This window comes from Clarias gariepinus, chromosome 25 (genome assembly GCF_024256425.1).
Source record: "Clarias gariepinus isolate MV-2021 ecotype Netherlands chromosome 25, CGAR_prim_01v2, whole genome shotgun sequence".
Taxonomy (NCBI): domain Eukaryota; kingdom Metazoa; phylum Chordata; class Actinopteri; order Siluriformes; family Clariidae; genus Clarias; species Clarias gariepinus.
In genome coordinates this window covers 14,450,993-14,466,045 of record NC_071124.1, presented here as the reverse complement: position 1 = coordinate 14,466,045, position 15,053 = coordinate 14,450,993, and the positions used below count along the sequence as shown (strand labels likewise).

At 44.3% G+C, this 15,053-nt stretch overlaps 9 non-coding genes across 9 annotated transcripts; all 9 read left to right on the top strand.

The window, feature by feature from the left end:
• The first annotated feature begins 961 nt into the window (after positions 1 to 961).
• trnag-gcc (transfer RNA glycine (anticodon GCC)) lies at positions 962 to 1,032 on the top strand. The gene has a single exon. It is a non-coding gene; the product is annotated as a tRNA-Gly (tRNA).
• A 1,183-nt stretch (positions 1,033 to 2,215) lies between these two features.
• trnag-gcc (transfer RNA glycine (anticodon GCC)) lies at positions 2,216 to 2,286 on the top strand. Its single transcript has one exon. It is a non-coding gene; the product is annotated as a tRNA-Gly (tRNA).
• A 1,183-nt stretch (positions 2,287 to 3,469) lies between these two features.
• On the top strand, positions 3,470 to 3,540 carry trnag-gcc (transfer RNA glycine (anticodon GCC)). Its single transcript has one exon. It is a non-coding gene; the product is annotated as a tRNA-Gly (tRNA).
• A 1,182-nt stretch (positions 3,541 to 4,722) lies between these two features.
• Positions 4,723 to 4,793, top strand: trnag-gcc (transfer RNA glycine (anticodon GCC)). Its single transcript has one exon. It is a non-coding gene; the product is annotated as a tRNA-Gly (tRNA).
• A 1,183-nt stretch (positions 4,794 to 5,976) lies between these two features.
• Positions 5,977 to 6,047, top strand: trnag-gcc (transfer RNA glycine (anticodon GCC)). The gene has a single exon. It is a non-coding gene; the product is annotated as a tRNA-Gly (tRNA).
• A 1,182-nt stretch (positions 6,048 to 7,229) lies between these two features.
• trnag-gcc (transfer RNA glycine (anticodon GCC)) lies at positions 7,230 to 7,300 on the top strand. The gene has a single exon. It is a non-coding gene; the product is annotated as a tRNA-Gly (tRNA).
• Positions 7,301 to 8,117: 817 nt separating this feature from the next.
• Positions 8,118 to 8,188, top strand: trnag-gcc (transfer RNA glycine (anticodon GCC)). The gene has a single exon. It is a non-coding gene; the product is annotated as a tRNA-Gly (tRNA).
• A 1,183-nt stretch (positions 8,189 to 9,371) lies between these two features.
• Positions 9,372 to 9,442, top strand: trnag-gcc (transfer RNA glycine (anticodon GCC)). The gene has a single exon. It is a non-coding gene; the product is annotated as a tRNA-Gly (tRNA).
• Positions 9,443 to 10,624: 1,182 nt separating this feature from the next.
• trnag-gcc (transfer RNA glycine (anticodon GCC)) lies at positions 10,625 to 10,695 on the top strand. The gene has a single exon. It is a non-coding gene; the product is annotated as a tRNA-Gly (tRNA).
• Positions 10,696 to 15,053: the final 4,358 nt, after the last annotated feature.

Here is a 15,053-nt window from a genome sequence, read left to right as displayed (position 1 = left end):
ACATCAAAACGTGCCACATAAAACTGGCTTCAAAAGAGACATAGTAAGCAGACCTGCTAGGTCTAGGGACTGCTGGAAGGCCTGCTTTTCCATGGTCTTGCAAAATATATCATGTAGCCTAAAATTAAGCAAAAAGCTGTCAGTCTTTATTAAAACTTGTGAACTTTTTCTTGAACACGCTAACAAGTTCACCTTCATCATCAGACCCAAAAATCCTAGCAGAAGTTAGGTTTGTGCAGTGTTTGTGAGGCTAAATACTATCTGTCGACCATGCTAACCGCCTCCCCCAGCACCGGCCTGGGGGTTCAAAGATGGTATGCAAGCATTGGTGGTTTAGTGGGAGAATTCTCGCCTGCCACGCGGGAGGCCCGGGTTCGATTCTCAGCCAATGCACGGGCTTCTTGTTTAAGACCATGCTCAAGCAGGGTTGGCCACATGAGAGATCCAGACAGCCACATGAAACTTGCTTCCTAATCTGAGCTGAGTGGCTTAAATATAGAGACAGATAGTGGACATTCTATGTCTTGGGACTGCTAGAAGACCTGCTTCTCTAATATTAGGGGTAAAGCTGTCAGTCTTTAGCAAAACTTGTGGATTTTTTCGTGAATGCACCAACAACTTCACTCTAACCATCAAACAACATCAAAACGTGCCACATAAAACTGGCTTCAAAAGAGACATAGTAAGCAGACCTGCTAGGTCTAGGGACTGCTGGAAGGCCTGCTTTTCCATGGTCTTGCAAAATATATCATGTAGCCTAAAATTAAGCAAAAAGCTGTCAGTCTTTATTAAAACTTGTGAACTTTTTCTTGAACACGCTAACAAGTTCACCTTCATCATCAGAGCCAAAAATCCTAGCAGAAGTTAGGTTTGTGCAGTGTTTGTGATGCTAAATACTATCTGTCGACCATGCTAACCGCCTCCCCCAGCACCGGCCTGGGGGTTCAAAGATGGTATGCAAGCATTGGTGGTTCAGTGGTAGAATTCTCGCCTGCCACGCGGGAGGCCCGGGTTCGATTCCCGGCCAATGCACAGGCTTCTTGTTTAAGACCATGCTCAAGCAGGGTTGGCCACATGAGAGATCCAGACAGCCACATAAAACTTGCTTCCTAATCTGAGCTGAGTGGCTTAAATATAGAGACAGATAGTGGACATTCTATGTCTTGGGACTGCTAGAAGACCTGCTTCTCTAATATTAGGGGTAAAGCTGTCAGTCTTTAGCAAAACTTGTGGATTTTTTCGTGAATGCACCAACAACTTCACTCTAACCATCAAACGATGCTCAAGCAGGGTTGACTAGCTGAAAGATTCATACAGCCACATAAAAGTCCCCTGCAAGAAGGAAAAAAAAACTCCCCTGCTACCTGCTGACTGGCTTCAACAACGAGACAGATAGCAGACCATGCTCAAGCAGGGTTGGCCACATGAGAGATCCAGACAGCCACATAAAACTCCCCTGCAAGACACTTGCTTCCTAATCTGAGCTGATTGGCTCAAATATAGAGACATATAGTGGACATTCTATGTCTTGGGACTGCTAGAAGACCTGCTTCTCTAATATTAGGGGTAAAGCTGTCAGTCTTTAGCAAAACTTGTGGATTTTTTCGTGAATGCACCAACAACTTCACTCTAACCATCAAACGATGCTCAAGCAGGGTTGACTAGCTGAAAGATTCATACAGCCACATAAAAGTCCCCTGCAAGAAGGAAAAAAAAAAACTCCCCTGCTACCTGCTGACTGGCTTCAACAACGAGACAGATAGCAGACCTTCTAGGTCAAGGGACTGCTAGAAGACCTGCTTCTCTAATTTTAGGGGTAAAACTGTCAGTCTTTATCAAAACTTGTGGATTTTTTCGTGAATGCACCAATAACTTCACTCTAACCATCAAACAACATCAAAACGTGCCACATAAAACTGGCTTCAAAAGAGACATAGTAAGCAGACCTGCTAGGTCTAGGGACTGCTGGAAGGCCTGCTTTTCCATGGTCTTGCAAAATATATCATCTAGCCTAAAATTAAGCAAAAAGCTGTCAGTCTTTATTAAAACTTGTGAACTTTTTCTTGAACACGCTAACAAGTTCACCTTCATCATCAGAGCCAAAAATCCTAGCAGAAGTTAGGTTTGTGCAGTGTTTGTGATGCTAAATACTATCTGTCGACCATGCTAACCGCCTCCCCCAGCACCGGCCTGGGGGTTCAAAGATGGTATGCAAGCATTGGTGGTTCAGTGGTAGAATTCTCGCCTGCCACGCGGGAGGCCCGGGTTCGATTCCCGGCCAATGCACAGGCTTCTTGTTTAAGACCATGCTCAAGCAGGGTTGGCCACATGAGAGATCCAGACAGCCACATAAAACTTGCTTCCTAATCTGAGCTGAGTGGCTTAAATATAGAGACAGATAGTGGACATTCTATGTCTTGGGACTGCTAGAAGACCTGCTTCTCTAATATTAGGGGTAAAGCTGTCAGTCTTTAGCAAAACTTGTGGATTTTTTCGTGAATGCACCAACAACTTCACTCTAACCATCAAACGATGCTCAAGCAGGGTTGACTAGCTGAAAGATTCATACAGCCACATAAAAGTCCCCTGCAAGAAGGAAAAAAAAACTCCCCTGCTACCTGCTGACTGGCTTCAACAACGAGACAGATAGCAGACCATGCTCAAGCAGGGTTGGCCACATGAGAGATCCAGACAGCCACATAAAACTCCCCTGCAAGACACTTGCTTCCTAATCTGAGCTGATTGGCTCAAATATAGAGACATATAGTGGACATTCTATGTCTTGGGACTGCTAGAAGACCTGCTTCTCTAATATTAGGGGTAAAGCTGTCAGTCTTTAGCAAAACTTGTGGATTTTTTCGTGAATGCACCAACAACTTCACTCTAACCATCAAACGATGCTCAAGCAGGGTTGACTAGCTGAAAGATTCATACAGCCACATAAAAGTCCCCTGCAAGAAGGAAAAAAAAAAACTCCCCTGCTACCTGCTGACTGGCTTCAACAACGAGACAGATAGCAGACCTTCTAGGTCAAGGGACTGCTAGAAGACCTGCTTCTCTAATATTAGGGGTAAAACTGTCAGTCTTTATCAAAACTTGTGGATTTTTTCGTGAATGCACCAATAACTTCACTCTAACCATCAAACAACATCAAAACGTGCCACATAAAACTGGCTTCAAAAGAGACATAGTAAGCAGACCTGCTAGGTCTAGGGACTGCTGGAAGGCCTGCTTTTCCATGGTCTTGCAAAATATATCATCTAGCCTAAAATTAAGCAAAAAGCTGTCAGTCTTTATTAAAACTTGTGAACTTTTTCTTGAACACGCTAACAAGTTCACCTTCATCATCAGAGCCAAAAATCCTAGCAGAAGTTAGGTTTGTGCAGTGTTTGTGATGCTAAATACTATCTGTCGACCATGCTAACCGCCTCCCCCAGCACCGGCCTGGGGGTTCAAAGATGGTATGCAAGCATTGGTGGTTCAGTGGTAGAATTCTCGCCTGCCACGCGGGAGGCCTGGGTTCGATTCCCGGCCAATGCACATGCTTCTTGTTTAAGACCATGCTCAAGCAGGGTTGGCCACATGAGAGATCCAGACAGCCACATAAAACTTGCTTCCTAATCTGAGCTGAGTGGCTTAAATATAGAGACAGATAGTGGACATTCTATGTCTTGGGACTGCTAGAAGACCTGCTTCTCTAATATTAGGGGTAAAGCTGTCAGTCTTTAGCAAAACTTGTGGATTTTTTCGTGAATGCACCAACAACTTCACTCTAACCATCAAACGATGCTCAAGCAGGGTTGACTAGCTGAAAGATTCATACAGCCACATAAAAGTCCCCTGCAAGAAGGAAAAAAAAACTCCCCTGCTACCTGCTGACTGGCTTCAACAACGAGACAGATAGCAGACCATGCTCAAGCAGGGTTGGCCACATGAGAGATCCAGACAGCCACATAAAACTCCCCTGCAAGACACTTGCTTCCTAATCTGAGCTGATTGGCTCAAATATAGAGACATATAGTGGACATTCTATGTCTTGGGACTGCTAGAAGACCTGCTTCTCTAATATTAGGGGTAAAGCTGTCAGTCTTTAGCAAAACTTGTGGATTTTTTCGTGAATGCACCAACAACTTCACTCTAACCATCAAACGATGCTCAAGCAGGGTTGACTAGCTGAAAGATTCATACAGCCACATAAAAGTCCCCTGCAAGAAGGAAAAAAAAAACTCCCCTGCTACCTGCTGACTGGCTTCAACAACGAGACAGATAGCAGACCTTCTAGGTCAAGGGACTGCTAGAAGACCTGCTTCTCTAATATTAGGGGTAAAACTGTCAGTCTTTATCAAAACTTGTGGATTTTTTCGTGAATGCACCAATAACTTCACTCTAACCATCAAACAACATCAAAACGTGCCACATAAAACTGGCTTCAAAAGAGACATAGTAAGCAGACCTGCTAGGTCTAGGGACTGCTGGAAGGCCTGCTTTTCCATGGTCTTGCAAAATATATCATCTAGCCTAAAATTAAGCAAAAAGCTGTCAGTCTTTATTAAAACTTGTGAACTTTTTCTTGAACACGCTAACAAGTTCACCTTCATCATCAGAGCCAAAAATCCTAGCAGAAGTTAGGTTTGTGCAGTGTTTGTGATGCTAAATACTATCTGTCGACCATGCTAACCGCCTCCCCCAGCACCGGCCTGGGGGTTCAAAGATGGTATGCAAGCATTGGTGGTTCAGTGGTAGAATTCTCGCCTGCCACGCGGGAGGCCCGGGTTCGATTCCCGGCCAATGCACAGGCTTCTTGTTTAAGACCATGCTCAAGCAGGGTTGGCCACATGAGAGATCCAGACAGCCACATAAAACTTGCTTCCTAATCTGAGCTGAGTGGCTTAAATATAGAGACAGATAGTGGACATTCTATGTCTTGGGACTGCTAGAAGACCTGCTTCTCTAATATTAGGGGTAAAGCTGTCAGTCTTTAGCAAAACTTGTGGATTTTTTCGTGAATGCACCAACAACTTCACTCTAACCATCAAACGATGCTCAAGCAGGGTTGACTAGCTGAAAGATTCATACAGCCACATAAAAGTCCCCTGCAAGAAGGAAAAAAAAACTCCCCTGCTACCTGCTGACTGGCTTCAACAACGAGACAGATAGCAGACCATGCTCAAGCAGGGTTGGCCACATGAGAGATCCAGACAGCCACATAAAACTCCCCTGCAAGACACTTGCTTCCTAATCTGAGCTGATTGGCTCAAATATAGAGACATATAGTGGACATTCTATGTCTTGGGACTGCTAGAAGACCTGCTTCTCTAATATTAGGGGTAAAGCTGTCAGTCTTTAGCAAAACTTGTGGATTTTTTCGTGAATGCACCAACAACTTCACTCTAACCATCAAACGATGCTCAAGCAGGGTTGACTAGCTGAAAGATTCATACAGCCACATAAAAGTCCCCTGCAAGAAGGAAAAAAAAAAACTCCCCTGCTACCTGCTGACTGGCTTCAACAACGAGACAGATAGCAGACCTTCTAGGTCAAGGGACTGCTAGAAGACCTGCTTCTCTAATATTAGGGGTAAAACTGTCAGTCTTTATCAAAACTTGTGGATTTTTTCGTGAATGCACCAATAACTTCACTCTAACCATCAAACAACATCAAAACGTGCCACATAAAACTGGCTTCAAAAGAGACATAGTAAGCAGACCTGCTAGGTCTAGGGACTGCTGGAAGGCCTGCTTTTCCATGGTCTTGCAAAATATATCATCTAGCCTAAAATTAAGCAACAAGCTGTCAGTCTTTATTAAAACTTGTGAACTTTTTCTTGAACACGCTAACAAGTTCACCTTCATCATCAGAGCCAAAAATCCTAGCAGAAGTTAGGTTTGTGCAGTGTTTGTGATGCTAAATACTATCTGTCGACCATGCTAACCGCCTCCCCCAGCACCGGCCTGGGGGTTCAAAGATGGTATGCAAGCATTGGTGGTTCAGTGGTAGAATTCTCGCCTGCCACGCGGGAGGCCTGGGTTCGATTCCCGGCCAATGCACATGCTTCTTGTTTAAGACCATGCTCAAGCAGGGTTGGCCACATGAGAGATCCAGACAGCCACATAAAACTTGCTTCCTAATCTGAGCTGAGTGGCTTAAATATAGAGACAGATAGTGGACATTCTATGTCTTGGGACTGCTAGAAGACCTGCTTCTCTAATATTAGGGGTAAAGCTGTCAGTCTTTAGCAAAACTTGTGGATTTTTTCGTGAATGCACCAACAACTTCACTCTAACCATCAAACGATGCTCAAGCAGGGTTGACTAGCTGAAAGATTCATACAGCCACATAAAAGTCCCCTGCAAGAAGGAAAAAAAAACTCCCCTGCTACCTGCTGACTGGCTTCAACAACGAGACAGATAGCAGACCATGCTCAAGCAGGGTTGGCCACATGAGAGATCCAGACAGCCACATAAAACTCCCCTGCAAGACACTTGCTTCCTAATCTGAGCTGATTGGCTCAAATATAGAGACATATAGTGGACATTCTATGTCTTGGGACTGCTAGAAGACCTGCTTCTCTAATATTAGGGGTAAAGCTGTCAGTCTTTAGCAAAACTTGTGGATTTTTTCGTGAATGCACCAACAACTTCACTCTAACCATCAAACGATGCTCAAGCAGGGTTGACTAGCTGAAAGATTCATACAGCCACATAAAAGTCCCCTGCAAGAAGGAAAAAAAAAACTCCCCTGCTACCTGCTGACTGGCTTCAACAACGAGACAGATAGCAGACCTTCTAGGTCAAGGGACTGCTAGAAGACCTGCTTCTCTAATATTAGGGGTAAAACTGTCAGTCTTTATCAAAACTTGTGGATTTTTTCGTGAATGCACCAATAACTTCACTCTAACCATCAAACAACATCAAAACGTGCCACATAAAACTGGCTTCAAAAGAGACATAGTAAGCAGACCTGCTAGGTCTAGGGACTGCTGGAAGGCCTGCTTTTCCATGGTCTTGCAAAATATATCATCTAGCCTAAAATTAAGCAAAAAGCTGTCAGTCTTTATTAAAACTTGTGAACTTTTTCTTGAACACGCTAACAAGTTCACCTTCATCATCAGAGCCAAAAATCCTAGCAGAAGTTAGGTTTGTGCAGTGTTTGTGATGCTAAATACTATCTGTCGACCATGCTAACCGCCTCCCCCAGCACCGGCCTGGGGGTTCAAAGATGGTATGCAAGCATTGGTGGTTCAGTGGTAGAATTCTCGCCTGCCACGCGGGAGGCCCGGGTTCGATTCCCGGCCAATGCACAGGCTTCTTGTTTAAGACCATGCTCAAGCAGGGTTGGCCACATGAGAGATCCAGACAGCCACATAAAACTTGCTTCCTAATCTGAGCTGAGTGGCTTAAATATAGAGACAGATAGTGGACATTCTATGTCTTGGGACTGCTAGAAGACCTGCTTCTCTAATATTAGGGGTAAAGCTGTCAGTCTTTAGCAAAACTTGTGGATTTTTTCGTGAATGCACCAACAACTTCACTCTAACCATCAAACGATGCTCAAGCAGGGTTGACTAGCTGAAAGATTCATACAGCCACATAAAAGTCCCCTGCAAGAAGGAAAAAAAAAACTCCCCTGCTACCTGCTGACTGGCTTCAACAACGAGACAGATAGCAGACCTTCTAGGTCAAGGGACTGCTAGAAGACCTGCTTCTCTAATATTAGGGGTAAAACTGTCAGTCTTTATCAAAACTTGTGGATTTTTTCGTGAATGCACCAATAACTTCACTCTAACCATCAAACAACATCAAAACGTGCCACATAAAACTGGCTTCAAAAGAGACATAGTAAGCAGACCTGCTAGGTCTAGGGACTGCTGGAAGGCCTGCTTTTCCATGGTCTTGCAAAATATATCATCTGGCCTAAAATTAAGCAACAAGCTGTCAGTCTTTATTAAAACTTGTGAACTTTTTCTTGAACACGCTAACAAGTTCACCTTCATCATCAGAGCCAAAAATCCTAGCAGAAGTTAGGTTTGTGCAGTGTTTGTGATGCTAAATACTATCTGTCGACCATGCTAACCGCCTCCCCCAGCACCGGCCTGGGGGTTCAAAGATGGTATGCAAGCATTGGTGGTTCAGTGGTAGAATTCTCGCCTGCCACGCGGGAGGCCCGGGTTCGATTCCCGGCCAATGCACAGGCTTCTTGTTTAAGACCATGCTCAAGCAGGGTTGGCCACATGAGAGATCCAGACAGCCACATAAAACTTGCTTCCTAATCTGAGCTGAGTGGCTTAAATATAGAGACAGATAGTGGACATTCTATGTCTTGGGACTGCTAGAAGACCTGCTTCTCTAATATTAGGGGTAAAGCTGTCAGTCTTTAGCAAAACTTGTGGATTTTTTCGTGAATGCACCAACAACTTCACTCTAACCATCAAACGATGCTCAAGCAGGGTTGACTAGCTGAAAGATTCATACAGCCACATAAAAGTCCCCTGCAAGAAGGAAAAAAAAACTCCCCTGCTACCTGCTGACTGGCTTCAACAACGAGACAGATAGCAGACCATGCTCAAGCAGGGTTGGCCACATGAGAGATCCAGACAGCCACATAAAACTCCCCTGCAAGACACTTGCTTCCTAATCTGAGCTGATTGGCTCAAATATAGAGACATATAGTGGACATTCTATGTCTTGGGACTGCTAGAAGACCTGCTTCTCTAATATTAGGGGTAAAGCTGTCAGTCTTTAGCAAAACTTGTGGATTTTTTCGTGAATGCACCAACAACTTCACTCTAACCATCAAACGATGCTCAAGCAGGGTTGACTAGCTGAAAGATTCATACAGCCACATAAAAGTCCCCTGCAAGAAGGAAAAAAAAAAACTCCCCTGCTACCTGCTGACTGGCTTCAACAACGAGACAGATAGCAGACCTTCTAGGTCAAGGGACTGCTAGAAGACCTGCTTCTCTAATATTAGGGGTAAAACTGTCAGTCTTTATCAAAACTTGTGGATTTTTTCGTGAATGCACCAATAACTTCACTCTAACCATCAAACAACATCAAAACGTGCCACATAAAACTGGCTTCAAAAGAGACATAGTAAGCAGACCTGCTAGGTCTAGGGACTGCTGGAAGGCCTGCTTTTCCATGGTCTTGCAAAATATATCATCTAGCCTAAAATTAAGCAAAAAGCTGTCAGTCTTTATTAAAACTTGTGAACTTTTTCTTGAACACGCTAACAAGTTCACCTTCATCATCAGAGCCAAAAATCCTAGCAGAAGTTAGGTTTGTGCAGTGTTTGTGATGCTAAATACTATCTGTCGACCATGCTAACCGCCTCCCCCAGCACCGGCCTGGGGGTTCAAAGATGGTATGCAAGCATTGGTGGTTCAGTGGTAGAATTCTCGCCTGCCACGCGGGAGGCCTGGGTTCGATTCCCGGCCAATGCACATGCTTCTTGTTTAAGACCATGCTCAAGCAGGGTTGGCCACATGAGAGATCCAGACAGCCACATAAAACTTGCTTCCTAATCTGAGCTGAGTGGCTTAAATATAGAGACAGATAGTGGACATTCTATGTCTTGGGACTGCTAGAAGACCTGCTTCTCTAATATTAGGGGTAAAGCTGTCAGTCTTTAGCAAAACTTGTGGATTTTTTCGTGAATGCACCAACAACTTCACTCTAACCATCAAACGATGCTCAAGCAGGGTTGACTAGCTGAAAGATTCATACAGCCACATAAAAGTCCCCTGCAAGAAGGAAAAAAAAACTCCCCTGCTACCTGCTGACTGGCTTCAACAACGAGACAGATAGCAGACCATGCTCAAGCAGGGTTGGCCACATGAGAGATCCAGACAGCCACATAAAACTCCCCTGCAAGACACTTGCTTCCTAATCTGAGCTGATTGGCTCAAATATAGAGACATATAGTGGACATTCTATGTCTTGGGACTGCTAGAAGACCTGCTTCTCTAATATTAGGGGTAAAGCTGTCAGTCTTTAGCAAAACTTGTGGATTTTTTCGTGAATGCACCAACAACTTCACTCTAACCATCAAACGATGCTCAAGCAGGGTTGACTAGCTGAAAGATTCATACAGCCACATAAAAGTCCCCTGCAAGAAGGAAAAAAAAAACTCCCCTGCTACCTGCTGACTGGCTTCAACAACGAGACAGATAGCAGACCTTCTAGGTCAAGTGACTGCTAGAAGACCTGCTTCTCTAATATTAGGGGTAAAACTGTCAGTCTTTATCAAAACTTGTGGATTTTTTCGTGAATGCACCAATAACTTCACTCTAACCATCAAACAACATCAAAACGTGCCACATAAAACTGGCTTCAAAAGAGACATAGTAAGCAGACCTGCTAGGTCTAGGGACTGCTGGAAGGCCTGCTTTTCCATGGTCTTGCAAAATATATCATCTAGCCTAAAATTAAGCAACAAGCTGTCAGTCTTTATTAAAACTTGTGAACTTTTTCTTGAACACGCTAACAAGTTCACCTTCATCATCAGAGCCAAAAATCCTAGCAGAAGTTAGGTTTGTGCAGTGTTTGTGATGCTAAATACTATCTGTCGACCATGCTAACCGCCTCCCCCAGCACCGGCCTGGGGGTTCAAAGATGGTATGCAAGCATTGGTGGTTCAGTGGTAGAATTCTCGCCTGCCACGCGGGAGGCCCGGGTTCGATTCCCGGCCAATGCACAGGCTTCTTGTTTAAGACCATGCTCAAGCAGGGTTGGCCACATGAGAGATCCAGACAGCCACATAAAACTTGCTTCCTAATCTGAGCTGAGTGGCTTAAATATAGAGACAGATAGTGGACATTCTATGTCTTGGGACTGCTAGAAGACCTGCTTCTCTAATATTAGGGGTAAAGCTGTCAGTCTTTAGCAAAACTTGTGGATTTTTTCGTGAATGCACCAACAACTTTACTCTAACCATCAAACGATGCTCAAGCAGGGTTGACTAGCTGAAAGATTCATACAGCCACATAAAAGTCCCCTGCAAGAAGGAAAAAAAACTCCCCTGCTACCTGCTGACTGGCTTCAACAACGAGACAGATAGCAGACCTTCTAGGTCAAAGGACTGCTAGAAGACCTACTTCTCTAATATTAGGGGTAAAACTGTCAGTCTTTATCAAAACTTGTGGATTTTTTCGTGAATGCACCAATAACTTCACTCTAACCATCAAACAACATCAAAACGTGCCACATAAAACTGGCTTCAAAAGAGACATAGTAAGCAGACCTGCTAGGTCTAGGGACTGCTGGAAGGCCTGCTTTTCCATGGTCTTGCAAAATATATCATGTAGCCTAAAATTAAGCAAAAAGCTGTCAGTCTTTATTAAAACTTGTGAACTTTTTCTTGAACACGCTAACAAGTTCACCTTCATCATCAGACCCAAAAATCCTAGCAGAAGTTAGGTTTGTGCAGTGTTTGTGATGCTAAATACTATCTGTCGACCATGCTAACCGCCTCCCCCAGCACCGGCCTGGGGGTTCAAAGATGGTATGCAAGCATTGGTGGTTTAGTGGGAGAATTCTCGCCTGCCACGCGGGAGGCCCGGGTTCGATTCTCGGCCAATGCACGGGCTTCTTGTTTAAGACCATGCTCAAGCAGGGTTGGCCACATGAGAGATCCAGACAGCCACATGAAACTTGCTTCCTAATCTGAGCTAAGTGTCTTAAATATAGAGACAGATAGTGGACATTCTATGTCTTGGGACTGCTAGAAGACCTGCTTCTCTAATATTAGGGGTAAAGCTGTCAGTCTTTAGCAAAACTTGTGGATTTTTTCGTGAATGCACCAACAACTTCACTCTAACCATCAAACAACATCAAAACGTGCCACATAAAACTGGCTTCAAAAGAGACATAGTAAGCAGACCTGCTAGGTCTAGGGACTGCTGGAAGGCCTGCTTTTCCATGGTCTTGCAAAATATATCATGTAGCCTAAAATTAAGCAAAAAGCTGTCAGTCTTTATTAAAACTTGTGAACTTTTTCTTGAACACGCTAACAAGTTCACCTTCATCATCAGACCCAAAAATCCTAGCAGAAGTTAGGTTTGTGCAGTGTTTGTGAGGCTAAATACTATCTGTCGACCATGCTAACCGCCTCCCCCAGCACCGGCCTGGGGGTTCAAAGATGGTATGCAAGCATTGGTGGTTTAGTGGGAGAATTTTCGCCTGCCACGCGGGAGGCCCGGGTTCGATTCTCGGCCAATGCACGGGCTTCTTGTTTAAGACCATGCTCAAGCAGGGTTGGCCACATGAGAGATCCAGACAGCCACATGAAACTTGCTTCCTAATCTGAGCTGAGTGGCTTAAATATAGAGACAGATAGTGGACATTCTATGTCTTGGGACTGCTAGAAGACCTGCTTCTCTAATATTAGGGGTAAAGCTGTCAGTCTTTAGCAAAACTTGTGGATTTTTTCGTGAATGCACCAACAACTTCACTCTAACCATCAAACGATGCTCAAGCAGGGTTGACTAGCTGAAAGATTCATACAGCCACATAAAAGTCCCCTGCAAGAAGGAAAAAAAAACTCCCCTGCTACCTGCTGACTGGCTTCAACAACGAGACAGATAGCAGACCATGCTCAAGCAGGGTTGGCCACATGAGAGATCCAGACAGCCACATAAAACTCCCCTGCAAGACACTTGCTTCCTAATCTGAGCTGATTGGCTCAAATATAGAGACATATAGTGGACATTCTATGTCTTGGGACTGCTAGAAGACCTGCTTCTCTAATATTAGGGGTAAAGCTGTCAGTCTTTAGCAAAACTTGTGGATTTTTTCGTGAATGCACCAACAACTTCACTCTAACCATCAAACGATGCTCAAGCAGGGTTGACTAGCTGAAAGATTCATACAGCCACATAAAAGTCCCCTGCAAGAAGGAAAAAAAAAAACTCCCCTGCTACCTGCTGACTGGCTTCAACAACGAGACAGATAGCAGACCTTCTAGGTCAAGGGACTGCTAGAAGACCTGCTTCTCTAATATTAGGGGTAAAACTGTCAGTCTTTATCAAAACTTGTGGATTTTTTCGTGAATGCACCAATAACTTCACTCTAACCATCAAACAACATCAAAACGTGCCACATAAAACTGGCTTCAAAAGAGACATAGTAAGCAGACCTGCTAGGTCTAGGGACTGCTGGAAGGCCTGCTTTTCCATGGTCTTGCAAAATATATCATGTAGCCTAAAATTAAGCAAAAAGCTGTCAGTCTTTATTAAAACTTGTGAACTTTTTCTTGAACACGCTAACAAGTTCACCTTCATCATCAGACCCAAAAATCCTAGCAGAAGTTAGGTTTGTGCAGTGTTTGTGATGCTAAATACTATCTGTCGACCATGCTAACCGCCTCCCCCAGCACCGGCCTGGGGGTTCAAAGATGGTATGCAAGCATTGGTGGTTTAGTGGGAGAATTCTCGCCTGCCACGCGGGAGGCCCGGGTTCGATTCTCGGCCAATGCACGGGCTTCTTGTTTAAGACCATGCTCAAGCAGGGTTGGCCACATGAGAGATCCAGACAGCCACATGAAACTTGCTTCCTAATCTGAGCTGAGTGGCTTAAATATAGAGACAGATAGTGGACATTCTATGTCTTGGGACTGCTAGAAGACCTGCTTCTCTAATATTAGGGGTAAAGCTGTCAGTCTTTAGCAAAACTTGTGGATTTTTTCGTGAATGCACCAACAACTTCACTCTAACCATCAAATAACATCAAAACGTGCCACATAAAACTGGCTTCAAAAGAGACATAGTAAGCAGACCTGCTAGGTCTAGGGACTGCTGGAAGGCCTGCTTTTCCATGGTCTTGCAAAATATATCATGTAGCCTAAAATTAAGCAAAAAGCTGTCAGTCTTTATTAAAACTTGTGAACTTTTTCTTGAACACGCTAACAAGTTCACCTTCATCATCAGACCCAAAAATCCTAGCAGAAGTTAGGTTTGTGCAGTGTTTGTGAGGCTAAATACTATCAGTCGACCATGCTAACCGCCTCCCCCAGCACCGGCCTGGGGGTTCAAAGATGGTATGCAAGCATTGGTGGTTTAGTGGGAGAATTCTCGCCTGCCACGCGGGAGGCCCGGGTTCGATTCTCGGCCAATGCACGGGCTTCTTGTTTAAGACCATGCTCAAGCAGGGTTGGCCACATGAGAGATCCAGACAGCCACATGAAACTTGCTTCCTAATCTGAGCTGAGTGGCTTAAATATAGAGACAGATAGTGGACATTCTATGTCTTGGGACTGCTAGAAGACCTGCTTCTCTAATATTAGGGGTAAAGCTGTCAGTCTTTAGCAAAACTTGTGGATTTTTTCGTGAATGCACCAACAACTTCACTCTAACCATCAAACAACATCAAAACGTGCCACATAAAACTGGCTTCAAAAGAGACATAGTAAGCAGACCTGCTAGGTCTAGGGACTGCTGGAAGGCCTGCTTTTCCATGGTCTTGCAAAATATATCATGTAGCCTAAAATTAAGCAAAAAGCTGTCAGTCTTTATTAAAACTTGTGAACTTTTTCTTGAACACGCTAACAAGTTCACCTTCATCATCAGACCCAAAAATCCTAGCAGAAGTTAGGTTTGTGCAGTGTTTGTGAGGCTAAATACTATCAGTCGACCATGCTAACCGCCTCCCCCAGCACCGGCCTGGGGGTTCAAAGATGGTATGCAAGCATTGGTGGTTTAGTGGGAGAATTCTCGCCTGCCACGCGGGAGGCCCGGGTTCGATTCTCGGCCAATGCACGGGCTTCTTGTTTAAGACCATGCTCAAGCAGGGTTGGCCACATGAGAGATCCAGACAGCCACATGAAACTTGCTTCCTAATCTGAGCTGAGTGGCTTAAATATAGAGACAGATAGTGGACATTCTATGTCTTGGGACTGCTAGAAGACCTGCTTCTCTAATATTAGGGGTAAAGCTGTCAGTCTTTAGCAAAACTTGTGGATTTTTTCGTGAATGCACCAACAACTTCACTCTAACCATCAAACAACATCAAAACGTGCCACATAAAACTGGCTTCAAAAGAGACATAGTAAGCAGACCT